Genomic DNA, 12,606 nt, shown 5'->3' with positions numbered 1-12,606 from the left:
ATATATATATATATATATATATATATATATATATATATATATATATATATATATATATATATATAACATGATGGTGGTAATACTTTGGTATAATACCGATATTACACTGATATCATATCAAAATACACAGTGTTGCACTAAAAAAAGGACTTTGTCGTTGAAACAAAAATTTGGTACGTTAAACTATAATTTGATTAAAATAGATAAATTAAATGTTTGGTAATTGCAATAAAATTAGAATGAAATTTAATTGTCGCTATGTGTACTTTGCTTTCTCAATAATGACACAAGCAAAAAACATTTAATAGCAATTAAATTGTATGTATTAAATATTTTAGTTCTAAATAGAAAAATAATATTTTCAATATGGAAACAATATTTCTGATACCGGTTTCAATCCTTATGTGTTATAGTCCAATAATCATATCGATATATGCGTTACAATGAACAAACAATTATATTTTTTCCCTTTAAAAAATCGAAACGTAAAATCTGGTGACGGCTCTTACGTGCCAGAATTTCATTTCGATCAAATTTGTGATTGAATGTGATTGAACGAGAGCCTTCGCAGATAGCAAAATTCAGTTGTATGTTACCAATTCTGAGTTTATTTTTAGATGCAAAAAGAATTATTTTCACTGAACTGAACTCTGAAGAATTCTTTTTGTTTCTGAAAATGTAAACTCAAAAATGGTGATAAACGACTGAATTCTTTTTGAATTCTTTGTGCTATCTGGATTATCTCATACTTTGAATACCTTTCTAAATTTCTCAGCGATGCAAGATGATCCAACGTTTTTCACACGCCTGGCTTATTAAGACTGACAATTCGACGAAGAAAGACGCGCATTTTCTTGTAAGATCTTGATCCCGTGACGCGTGAGCACCGCGTTCGTGTGTCGTGGCTACAAGCGGGCTTTACGACCTCCCAGGATCGTCGCAGTAGATCCGCTAAACCGCTTGGCTAAACTAATCAGGGTTTAGTGCACGGACGACCACCTCACTCGACTGGCAGGGAGGAGTCCTACCGAAAATCCGTGGTACGCGGCAAAGAAAGTCGCTCGGCCAGACTCCGGCGATGCAAAAACGATGAGATTCGTGGACCCGCATGCATGCAGACAGGTCCACGCATACTCCGTCCGCAGGACCGCCGTCTGGCGCGCAGCGTGGCACGGACGGAGTCCGACTTATTGCGAGCCGCGTGTCAAAAAGTCCGAATATTTTCAAGTGACACGTAATAGCCGTATCACACTAGCGACTCGCGACTGCGGCTGCGATTATGTCTCTTGACCAGTCAGAAAGAAGCTGCTAGCTACTACCGCTTTTCTCATTGGTCAAGAGACATAATCGCAGCCGCAGCCACAGTCGCCAGTCGCTAGTGTGATACGGCTATAAGAGATGTGTCGGTCTGAAAGACGGCCAGACGGGATATGAACTTTCCAAGTTCTCGAAGTGGATCTTCCCCGTGAAACGAAACAGTTCACTTCGCGTTTTCGGTCTACTTTCCACGAAATGCGAGCGAAGTCCGATGGAATGTAACGTCGCGAAATACGCGACGTCGTTATATCGTCGTTATATCGTCTGTTCCTTTCAGTAATTGAATACGGCTGATACCGACGAGCTCTGTAAAAGGGGAAGAGAAGTAATTTGAGCACGCGAAAAGTTGGAGGGAATAAAATTAGACGCTTGATAATTATCGTTCATGAATTGTCGCTCGTGCGTTCGCTGCAAAATGGTTTGATAAATAATTAAAGAGCTGTAATTAAATGTCACCGGGGGACTTATACATATAATGCCGGTTTCCACCTCGCGATAATGTAATTAATATTCAAATTACGATCGGGCTGTTTAATGTTGAAACGCGGCGACTGAATAGCAGCGAAGGTATTCGTCGCCCTCGTATTGTTATGGATGTTATTATATATTATACCCGTGCTTGATTTCGATATTCATATCGATAATTCAGTATTATGTAATTCCACTGACAATACGCAATATAATGCCGGACACGAAGCAGGCAGGCAACCCGCGGGCGACGTATCGTAGAAAATATCGTAAGCGTACGAAGCATGTAAATCTGCTGCCGTTCAATGTTGCACAACGTGATATTACGACTTACACACATACGCGCCCGCACGCATACACACACAGCACGCATTACTTATGCACCATTCTGTTACTTTATTTACAAAGGACGTTGCAAGTTCTAAGTAACACTTTGCGATGTTCAAAGACACTAAAGAGATAGAAATTGCGTCTCCGTTACGTTGAGGAGAAGCTTATTTCCACATATGTGTTTTATTTGAGAAAGAAGCCACACTACTTCAGGAACTATACACTCGTAAAATTCTATGAAAAGTTTTTCATGCAAACACAGATCGAAAGAGTTTCTTCAGGATAGACAGGACTATAGTATTTTGTGATACAGTCGAGCGGCTTGCGTTCGTGCGTATACTCGTTTCTTTTATTGCCCACATAAATCGATTCTTCCCTATATTTTTCTATTTTGCGTATAAAAGTACTAAGATAATATGATCGAGAGGGAAATATACTTTGCGAGATCCACTTTAATGGATTTCGTTATCATTGCTGTGTTTTCGTTGGCAGTTGCGATTCAATAACGAAAATTTTCATTACCTCGTAAAATCCGCGTAGATTTACGAGGATTAGGTATTACTTGAATGGAGCGGTGGTAAAAATGTGTAATTGACGAACAAACTGTGTGTTCTATCGACTCTTTTTACGTACACCCTCTCTTGTAGAACAATTTAGACACATTTTTTCTAAAAAGTTAGGAACGCTCCAAGTTGACACAATTGCTATGATATCTGTTTGTTGCTAACTACTGTTGATAAGTTTGTGCATAGTAGTTGGTGTTGACAGGAGCTAAACTAGTTTACGTAGTTTATTATAACTACTACGTAGTTTAAATATTGATCCATTGTTACACTCTTATTTGATAGATAAGAATATAATGAAGATAGCGAAGAAGGTGGGAATATGAAATAGATTTGTAATATTAACAAAATTGTTTTCATAAACAATTGCTGCGATTTGTTAATAACTAAAATACATATTGGAGTTAGTTACCAAAATGATTTGAAATCAGTACCACGTTATAGTATGTTATAGTATTAAGAAAAACTGTTTTGTTTTCTTCCTGTTAAAACTTTATATGAGGTAATATTCAAAAAGTTTTTTTCCTATCTTAATTAATAAATCTAACATATTAGCTATAGTGTATCGATTAAAAATAAGATAAAATAATAAGCGCGACGCGACGGCCGAAAGACCCTGCTTTAGGATGAAGTCTGTTCGAGAATTCGATCGTTCGAGAAAGCAGGACAACAAGACCAATTACGGAATACCTTTCTTCAAATTAACATTGTTACAATGTAAATGTATATTTTAACTTTCTCACAGAGTAGATATATTGAGGAATATATTATCTATAACGCTCAATAAGAGAAAAGTATTCACAATTTAATTGCAATTTAAATGAACTTTAAGTGTTAACAAACAAATAAAAAGTAAGAAAATCAAGAAGTTGAAGTAGAGGATAATGTATATTACCGAAAAATTTCTAGGAGAATATTAGTAAATTACACAATTAATAAAGTTTATATATTTTTATTTTTCAAAAAGCATTCTTTACAGTAACTGAACAAATTATATTTTCTACATTAAGAAACTGTAATTATTTAAGTTAAAATTATTTATTAAAAGATATTATTTATGTCTTATTTTGTATCTTTTATAGGAAATAAACATAATAAAAACAGAAAATCTGAAACTAAACACAAGAGACATGACAGAACAAAAAATAGAAAAATTGTTTCATTTTTTGTATAAATTTTTCAGGTTGTTAGTTAGTTATGCCTTTGCAATATTATCGGCACACATGTCTTGCATCACAAATAAAAGTTTCCCATGTCATTAAGAAGGTTAGGAATAGTAATTAGATATTATTAATATAACTATATTAAGAATTTACGTTGCATATAAACATTATTAAACTTACCTTAAAGAAATAAGAGCAACTTGATTGTCAACGTTTAATTTTCAGTTGAAACAAAAGTAGAAAATCATTTACATCTCCATATACATACCTTACTTGGCGCTCAATGTTACATTTTATAACAGATTTATAATAGTTTTATAACAGATCAACTTTCAGCAGTTATCTCGTGCAAGGCTTCATAGAAGAAATAAGCTTTTTTTCCATACTACTTGTTTTTTCCATAATCAGTACTTTTTATGCGCTATGTGTCAATCTTACACTCGAGACATTTTTGACATCGCAGCCGCCACGTTCCAGGCAATCTCACATCAGCTTGCGACGCCTAGAACGCCTTGGTTAATAACTGGCTCATAATGCTGCTCATGGCATCCGGAAACCTCGATTGGACGCTGTAGAGGTTCTCTTGGTTCGCGCCCATCACGATTTGGAACTTGCAGCGGTCAGCTTGGGAAACGCCAGGATTGTCGAACCACGTACGAAGGCCAAATGGTCCTGCTCCAGGACGAAGTACGTTCGAGAATTCAATTGTCGCCCACGGAATTTACACGTTGCCGCGAAAACTTCGTATACAAGATACCATCGATCCCTCGAGCAATCTGAATTCGATCTTTCCAAAAGATCTTTTGTTGTGCGTTACCTTTAACAAATTTATTTCTAATAAATCAATATATATAATAAATACTTATCTGATTATATTATATTACAATAAATCTCAAGAATAAAATCTCGTTTCTCCGTGAAATCCTTTCACCGATTCTTTCGTTTTGAACGGCTCGATCAATATTGGACCTATCGAATAATCATTACGATATATCATCCTTATTTAATACTACACACAGAAAAGTATCATTCTACCGCTAAGAAAAGCGATTTTTCTCAGTTTACTTTTCCTCCTTTTAAATAATGGTTATTTTCAATAAATAATAGTTTCAAAATATACTTATCATAAATTCTAAAAGAGCTTATTATTATGTACTCAAAAGAAAAATTTGTTCTTTTCACAAGAATATTGGTGTTGTGCTTATGGTTGTAGATCCAAGTCTATTAACCATCTTTACAAGAATATCATAAAACTTTACTAAAGAATAAATTAATACAATTTTATATGGTAAACAAATTGAATTTTTATTTTCATTAAATATTCTTGATCAAAATACTTAATTTACGAGGATTTAAAATGTTTTTTGAATAAATCTGATGTTTATAATAAACTTGAAATATATGCGGATATACAGGATATCTGGGACCACTCATACGTTCCTTTTGAAAAATAAAAGGAAATTATTTTTATAAAGAATTTTGAAAATGATATCATATTATACTATGATAAGTAAATCGAGTACGCTCTATGGAATAATAACATTTTTAATTTACTGACAGTAAATTAAACTGACAATTAAATGAGTTATCCAGATTGAAAGTCAAATTTTTTAAATAATACTGGGTATAATTTATTGGGTAATATTTATTTCCTATTTGTATTACACGAAAAAAATAAGAAACTTTTTTCTTTTTACATCTTTAATCCGAAGCTGCGATAAAAATTACCATATTTCATTTAAAAAATTCGTGGTTTGACCTGGATAACCTATTTCCCAGAATTATTAGAATTATTAGAATTATCTTCACCAGAATTTTTGAGAGCTTTGGTAAAAGTCAAACTCCAAGAACAATTAAAGTTAATCTTTTCATGAAACGTTTTAAATCATTTCAAGATTAATGATGACATTTTAGTAAAAAAATATTTGTGACAGAAATTTTTTTATTTTCTTGCGTGTAATCCGAATCTGCAATAAAAAATATCATAGTAACTTAGTAATAGTACACTTAAAAAGCTTAACTTTCAGTGTAGATAGTATATTTTCGCTCAGTATTCCGGCAGTTGAAAATATCACAATTAGATAAGCACTCGATTTATTTAATAAAATTTTTGGGATTTTTGATAAAAATTATTTTCCTTTATTTTATGGGAGATTAGATATCTCCTAAATTAACTTATGAAATATTTGAGACCAGCAACATTTATTTGAATATTTACAGTATATATTTTTCATTTAGTTATACACACAGTATGTATTTTTCTGTGTGTACAACTATCAAAGAAGTAAAAATGAGGTTTGTAATTTCTTATGAAAATTACTCAGATTTGTAACAGAGCATTTTATGTTTTTAATTGACATTTAATAAAACAAAAAGGTAAATAAAATTTTTTTTCTTTATGTATTTTTTTCAAAATCCTATCATTTTAATCGCTCTGGTAAACATATATCGTTAATCGTTGGTAATTCTAGTGTCAAACGTGTACAACCCACATAGACTTTCGCGACTTGAACAATCCACCTCGTCGACAACGTACACACTTGACAAGTTCGGACACGACAAATGATGCGTAGGGGAGAGAAGCTGCTACACGGCAAATAAAACTTTGTTCTTCCGACCACTTTCCTCCCATATGACTTGCGTCACTCTAGCTCGCCGGGCTAAACTTCCTTAATGTAAGTTTGTTTGTGCTGCAAAGCAATTTGTATGCTTAACCTACGCTCCGCGGAGTCTCGTCGGAATTACACCTTACGATTGTTGTACCGAACTTCGTTATCGAAGTTTGTTAAGTTCCAACGTGGGAATGTGGCATATATGCTCATGATAATAAAAGAAAACATTGTCATATCAGCTTCGTTGGACATCCGTCTAAAATCGACAAGGTCGACTGTCTCTTCATTTTTCATTTCATACACAGAGAGAACGATTTATTGATTCAAATAAATGTTTCTTTGGAATAGTCCAAACGAATTATTTAGTTGACACAACAAAAATATTTCTTTGGAACTAAGCCGCAAATAAATATTTTTGTTGCTTCAAACAAAATTTTGTTTCATCAATCGAAAAATTCGTTTGGACTATTCCAAAGAAGCATTTATTTGATTCAATCAAATCGTTCTCTCTGTGTCCAGCTTGAATAGATCTTCAGTATTGATGAAATTCTTTCCTCGCCGTGTGCAAGTGCCCCATATTCGAGTGATGAGACTCTACTAATTAATCCTCGCGTTTGATTACGATAGAGGAGGCAAACAATAATCAGAAGAACGGTGTCGCATCTGCTCAATGTGCGACGCTGAGAGCGCTGCGCGCGGTTCCTTCATCAGCCGTGAGAACGTGTCTGTTGGCTTTTAAATCGTTGCACATTCGTTAGCTCGGTTATTAAGACCCCGCTGCACGAAAGGATGCGTCGCGAAAGCGGCAAGCACATCGCAACAGCGAAAGCAGCAGCGGCAGCGGCGTCTCTCTCAGTTATTCCATCTTTCCTTTTGCATCCTTCGAGACTCACTGTGCTCTACCTTCTCGCGACCCCCACTACTTAACTTCCTCTTCTTCTGCAATGTACCCGCGAGCACGTCAAGTCTCTTCTCTTCTCCACCGACTACTACTACGTAGGAAACCATGATTAAAGCGGTGTTAAGCCACGACGGGGATGCTACCGACTGCAAGCTCGCCGAGATAATGACTCGAGGTCGGAGAATGGGTCTTTGCGGATGGGTCGCGAGGGACGTAAGGAAGGCAGTAGGCTCACACATACCTCTAAAGCCCGAAGCTGTGTTGAAGTCAGCTCGAGAAGTCGTGCAGGGGTATGTGGCAGGTGGCGATAGATAAATAGGGTAAGAATGACGTGGAGTGACGCGAACGTCGCGGAGATGTTACACGACAATATGTCGGAAAAGTACGCGTGTATACTAAGTGTTAGCGCCGCTTCGGCGGCAGACGATTCGAGCGAATTACGTGGATCCATACGCGAATTTTATGTGAATTCACGACAATCAATGTGTTGAAAACTGTGACAATTGTCGGTGACCGATACTGAGATATTACCTGTCTCATTAAGTCACGTATAAAGTTTAATTAACACATTTGTTACGACCGTTTATCTGGGAATTTCCACAGGCCATCTGTAATTTGTATATAATATTGTAAAACAGGTTTAATTTACTCATGTGAATATAAAATGAAAAATTATCAAGTTATAGAGGAAAAAGTCCAAATATGGGTCATGGTTTAAGAGGTTACACCACTCTAGCATTCGAAAATTAAGGGTATTTTTGGAATTTTTTATGGGCAAACAAAGAAATAGATCGAAAATCAGTTTAGAAGGCTTTTTTGTACATGTTTTAAAGTGAATATTCAAATTTTTATGTTAACATATATTATAAAATGACGGTGCTAGAGCCTTGTCAACATGAGCGTGTTTTTCGGAATGAGGCTCCGAGGTTGCAGCATAAGTGTTGCAAATATTGATCTAGGACAAAAACCAAATTTTCCCGTAATCTACATACTAATAGCTAGAGAAGTACATAAGGGATTTTTAAAATATTTATTTTTATAGAAATGGCAGGAAAAGTTTCATTTTATACCCTAAAAATTTCGTCGAAAATTGTTTATAAAATGTGTAATTTTTATATATCAAAAATCCCTTTCATACTTCTCTAGCTATTGGCATGTAGATGACAGAAAAATTTAGTTTTTTGTTTTAGATCAACATTTGCGACACTTATGCTGCAAGCTCTGCAAGCCGCCATTTTGTAATATATGTTTACATAAAAATTTGAATATACACTTTAAAACATGTACAATAAAGCAGTCCAAACGGATTTTCGATTTATTTCTTTGTTTGTAAAAAATTCTCCAAAAATACGCTTAATTTTCGGACGCTAGAGTGATGTAACCCCTTAAATACGGGCTACTGGTGTTTTGACTCTACATGGTATTGCATTCTATACTGAGAAGAATTTGAGTAATTTTTTCCACGGCGTAGCATGTAATAAAGCTTGATTGCACAGTTGTTTTTGAGCCTGTTTAGAAGTTATACAAGGTTTTTTTATTTTTAGCATCTGAAAAGTTGCTCGAGTACACAGAAAAAAGTCTAGTAATAGTTAATAAATATATTAGATTGATCATTTTAGTGCGATATTTGGTAATTAGTATAAAATATAGCAATAGTTACCAGTCATCTGGTAATAATTACAAAATGATTAGTAAAACAAGTTCTTTATTTAGTTGAACTAATTAGACGTATGGTAGATATTACCATATATATATATATATATATATATATATATATATATATATATATATATATACACATAATTTAGTAATAATTACTAAATAATGCGACTATTACCAAAACATTTGGTCACATTTCGTATATTTATTATATAATAATATATATGGTAAGTATTACTAAATAATATTTTTTAACAAATTGGTTTTTTTTTAATAAATTGGTTGGTGATATGTACCACATAAATTGGTAATAGTCACCAAGTCTTAGTAACAGATATCAAGTCTGAGCAACAAGTACCACAAGTCTTGTTAAAGTTATCTGTTAATATTTACCAAATTATTTTATTATATTTACCTATATGTTTTTAGTATTTCACCAAAGCGTCTGGTAACTATTATTTAGGTTTAATAGTTATTACGAAATCTTTTTTCGCGGTGTGTACGTATATTTTATTTTTATTTTAAAATATATATATTATTAATGTAATTAATCTTATGAGCTGTAAATAGTATAAGAATGAATGTAAACAACATAGAGAGTATTTAATTGGAAATACACATTCCACTAATATAATCTTATATCATTCAAGACGTGATATTGTGTATATGGGCTTCCATAAAAGAGCTTAATAATATAGATTATTGAATGATAATGACAATGATCTAAACTTAGTATTTGGAAAGAGAAAATTATGAAGGAGATGATGATGAAGGAAATATTGTCTATTGTCTGTGACAAAAACTCTAATGATACAATGAGGAAATTGTGAATACAGTATTTAATGTGCAGTTTGCGGATACACAATAATTGTATAGGAATTGGTAAAAATGGTTACGTATACGAATTTTATCAATAATTATTATGAGAAATAAAATGAAGTGTGTATTTATTTTAAATCTTAAAATATTTTAAAATTATAGAGGTAGCTCATATTTGGATCTCCTTTTGCAGAAAATAAAAAACAAAGTATAAACTTTTCTTTTTTAATTCAAGTGTAAGTAACTAAAAATACAATTATTTAATAACATTTCTTTTGTAGGTATTGAAATAGACATCCTGCTTGCTTGATTATATATACATATATTCACCTAAGTTTAAATATTTTAAGATATAAAAGAATATTAACTCATAGTGTTTATATATAATTCTTTCCTGTACATTTAAAATATCTCATTTTATTTGCATATTTCAAATATTTCCAAAGTAAAACATTATAGAAAAAAATGTGTCAAACAGAAGTTGTATGGTTTCAAGGGTAAAACAAAATGGTAATATATACTTGTGATCTTAGAATGATCTTGGAAAGATCTGTCAAAGTCAAGTTTAAGGGGGTGGTCTGTAGGGTAAAAAATCGACTTTTTTACATTTTTTCAAGGAATAACTATTCAAGAATACTTTCTGAAAATTTGAAAGTGATCTCTTGAAAATTGTCGGGATTACAGTGGTTTAACACTAGAATCGCCGGACTTTGTAAACCTAACCTAAAATCGGTGACGGGACAAAAATGACCCATTGGTAATATACATGTCTTGTGCCAGCTATTCGTCTATTTTATGTAAGAAATTTGTGTTTTTTGTAAAGAAGAGACCCTTTGATGGTGAAATACCGCCTTCACCTTCCAATTGATCTTCCGGAAGATTATTTAGTAAAGGCACGACTTGCTCGGGCGACCGGCTGCGACGATGAGCCATACTGCTGTATTGCTTCGGAAGCGCGTGTTCATTTGTTTCAATCCTGAGGCGTTACAGAGTCTGTACTGACAAGTTCAGACGCGCACAGGAGCGCAGCAGAGTAACATACGGTTCACCAAATATATTCTTTGTATGAATAATCGATAAAAGTGATGATTACTAACAATATATAATGACCAACAACGTTGAATTCTTATGTGAGACAAAAATGTTCCATCGACGGTTTTGGGTATTTCTATTTTTTTTCGTCAATTGTGTGTTCGCGAGCGATGGTTTTTCTTTTTTCAAAATATAGTATTTTAAGATATATTAAAAGACAGAAACTCCCATCTTTCCATGAAAATAATTTGAAGAGAAAGAGAGATGTTTAAATTTTGAAATGGACAAAAATGTCCCGTCGGCAGTTCTAGTGTTAAGTGAAATGAAACGAACGCGTGCTGAGATACGATGCTTCGTTTTTAAAGAGAATCGGTACATTATACTTGAATTCTATTATATTGAAAATAGAAGAATGGGGAATGTTGGCAGATTCCGAGTAGTAATTTAAGAGGGCTTGTAAAAATCCTAGATAGTTTTTCCCTATTTCTGTCTAGGCGCCATTCAGGCAAGCCCGAATAGGCCTTATACCAAGATATAACACTTTTGTAAGTCAGGGCCTAATTTGTAAATCTGACGAGGCCCTATCTGGACACGCATAAATAGAAAAAAAATATTCTTTTATGTATGAATATGTACTATTTTTTTCTAATAGAAACTATTCGTAAAAGTCGCAGCGCTTGCTAATTTTATATTTGAAAACTTTAAATTACTTGATTCTAATGCTACATCACATTTAAAAATTCTCACTGACACGGTGGGACTCGAATCTAAACTCTGCCTGAGGCTTCTCTGGATTATGAATCTGTTGCCTTAGACACTATGCCACTTCTTCAATCGATATAAACGTTTTATATTTTGTCCATATGTGTTGTGATTAACACAGTAATATAATTTTTTGATAATATAACTTAATAAAATGATATAATTTTAATAAAAATTATATTTTTCGTACTTTTATTGTTAATTTAAGCTAATGAGGTGAGGTCTACAAAATCCTGCACTTCTATTTCGTTATTCACAAAGATACATTAATTATGCGCGTGCGCGCGTGCGTGCGTGCAAAAAATATTTCTATCATATCAATTCATCAATAAAGTATTTGTTCGTATATTTCACGCATTTTTTCTTTAAAAAAAGCAAGGAATCATGTGTTACATTGAAAAATTCATACAAATGCATGTTGAAAATTTGGAAACCGTGTGTGACGTTCAATTGCATCGTACACACGCACATACACAAACACACACACACACATTGCTTGCCCGCTCGGATGGGCGGGCGAGCGCGCATGCAGGCGAGCAGTGTATGTGTATGTGAGTGTGTGTGTGTGTGTATAGTAGGTACCTTTCTAACCTACAAATTCGATGTTTTAGTATATACGGTGTCCAAAAATTACATTCATTTTATGCAATTTCTTTTGTTTATAATTTTTTAACGAATAACGACCGACGGCTAAAACCTTCAGAAGGTTATTCAGGAGGGTGACCTCTATAATATATGTGAAGGTCAAGATAGGTCCTCTAAACCCCACTATTACCATTTTGGTTTTACTTCAACTTATGTGAATTTTATTTCAGTCTAAGACTGTAAACTAAAATTCTATAAGACTTTAAACTATTTCAAGAACTGAATAAACGAGACCCTTACTAAATTATGTAAGTATATGTCTTGTTGTGTGTTGATGTCTACGGACATATGTGCCTATTTTATTACGAATTTTCCTTTAGAAATTCTTTTGCTTG

This window comes from Odontomachus brunneus, unplaced genomic scaffold (genome assembly GCF_010583005.1).
Source record: "Odontomachus brunneus isolate Ranch 3 - 2012 unplaced genomic scaffold, Obru_v1 Obru_scaffold_120, whole genome shotgun sequence".
NCBI lineage: Eukaryota > Metazoa > Arthropoda > Insecta > Hymenoptera > Formicidae > Odontomachus > Odontomachus brunneus.
This window is presented reverse-complemented; position numbering follows the sequence as displayed.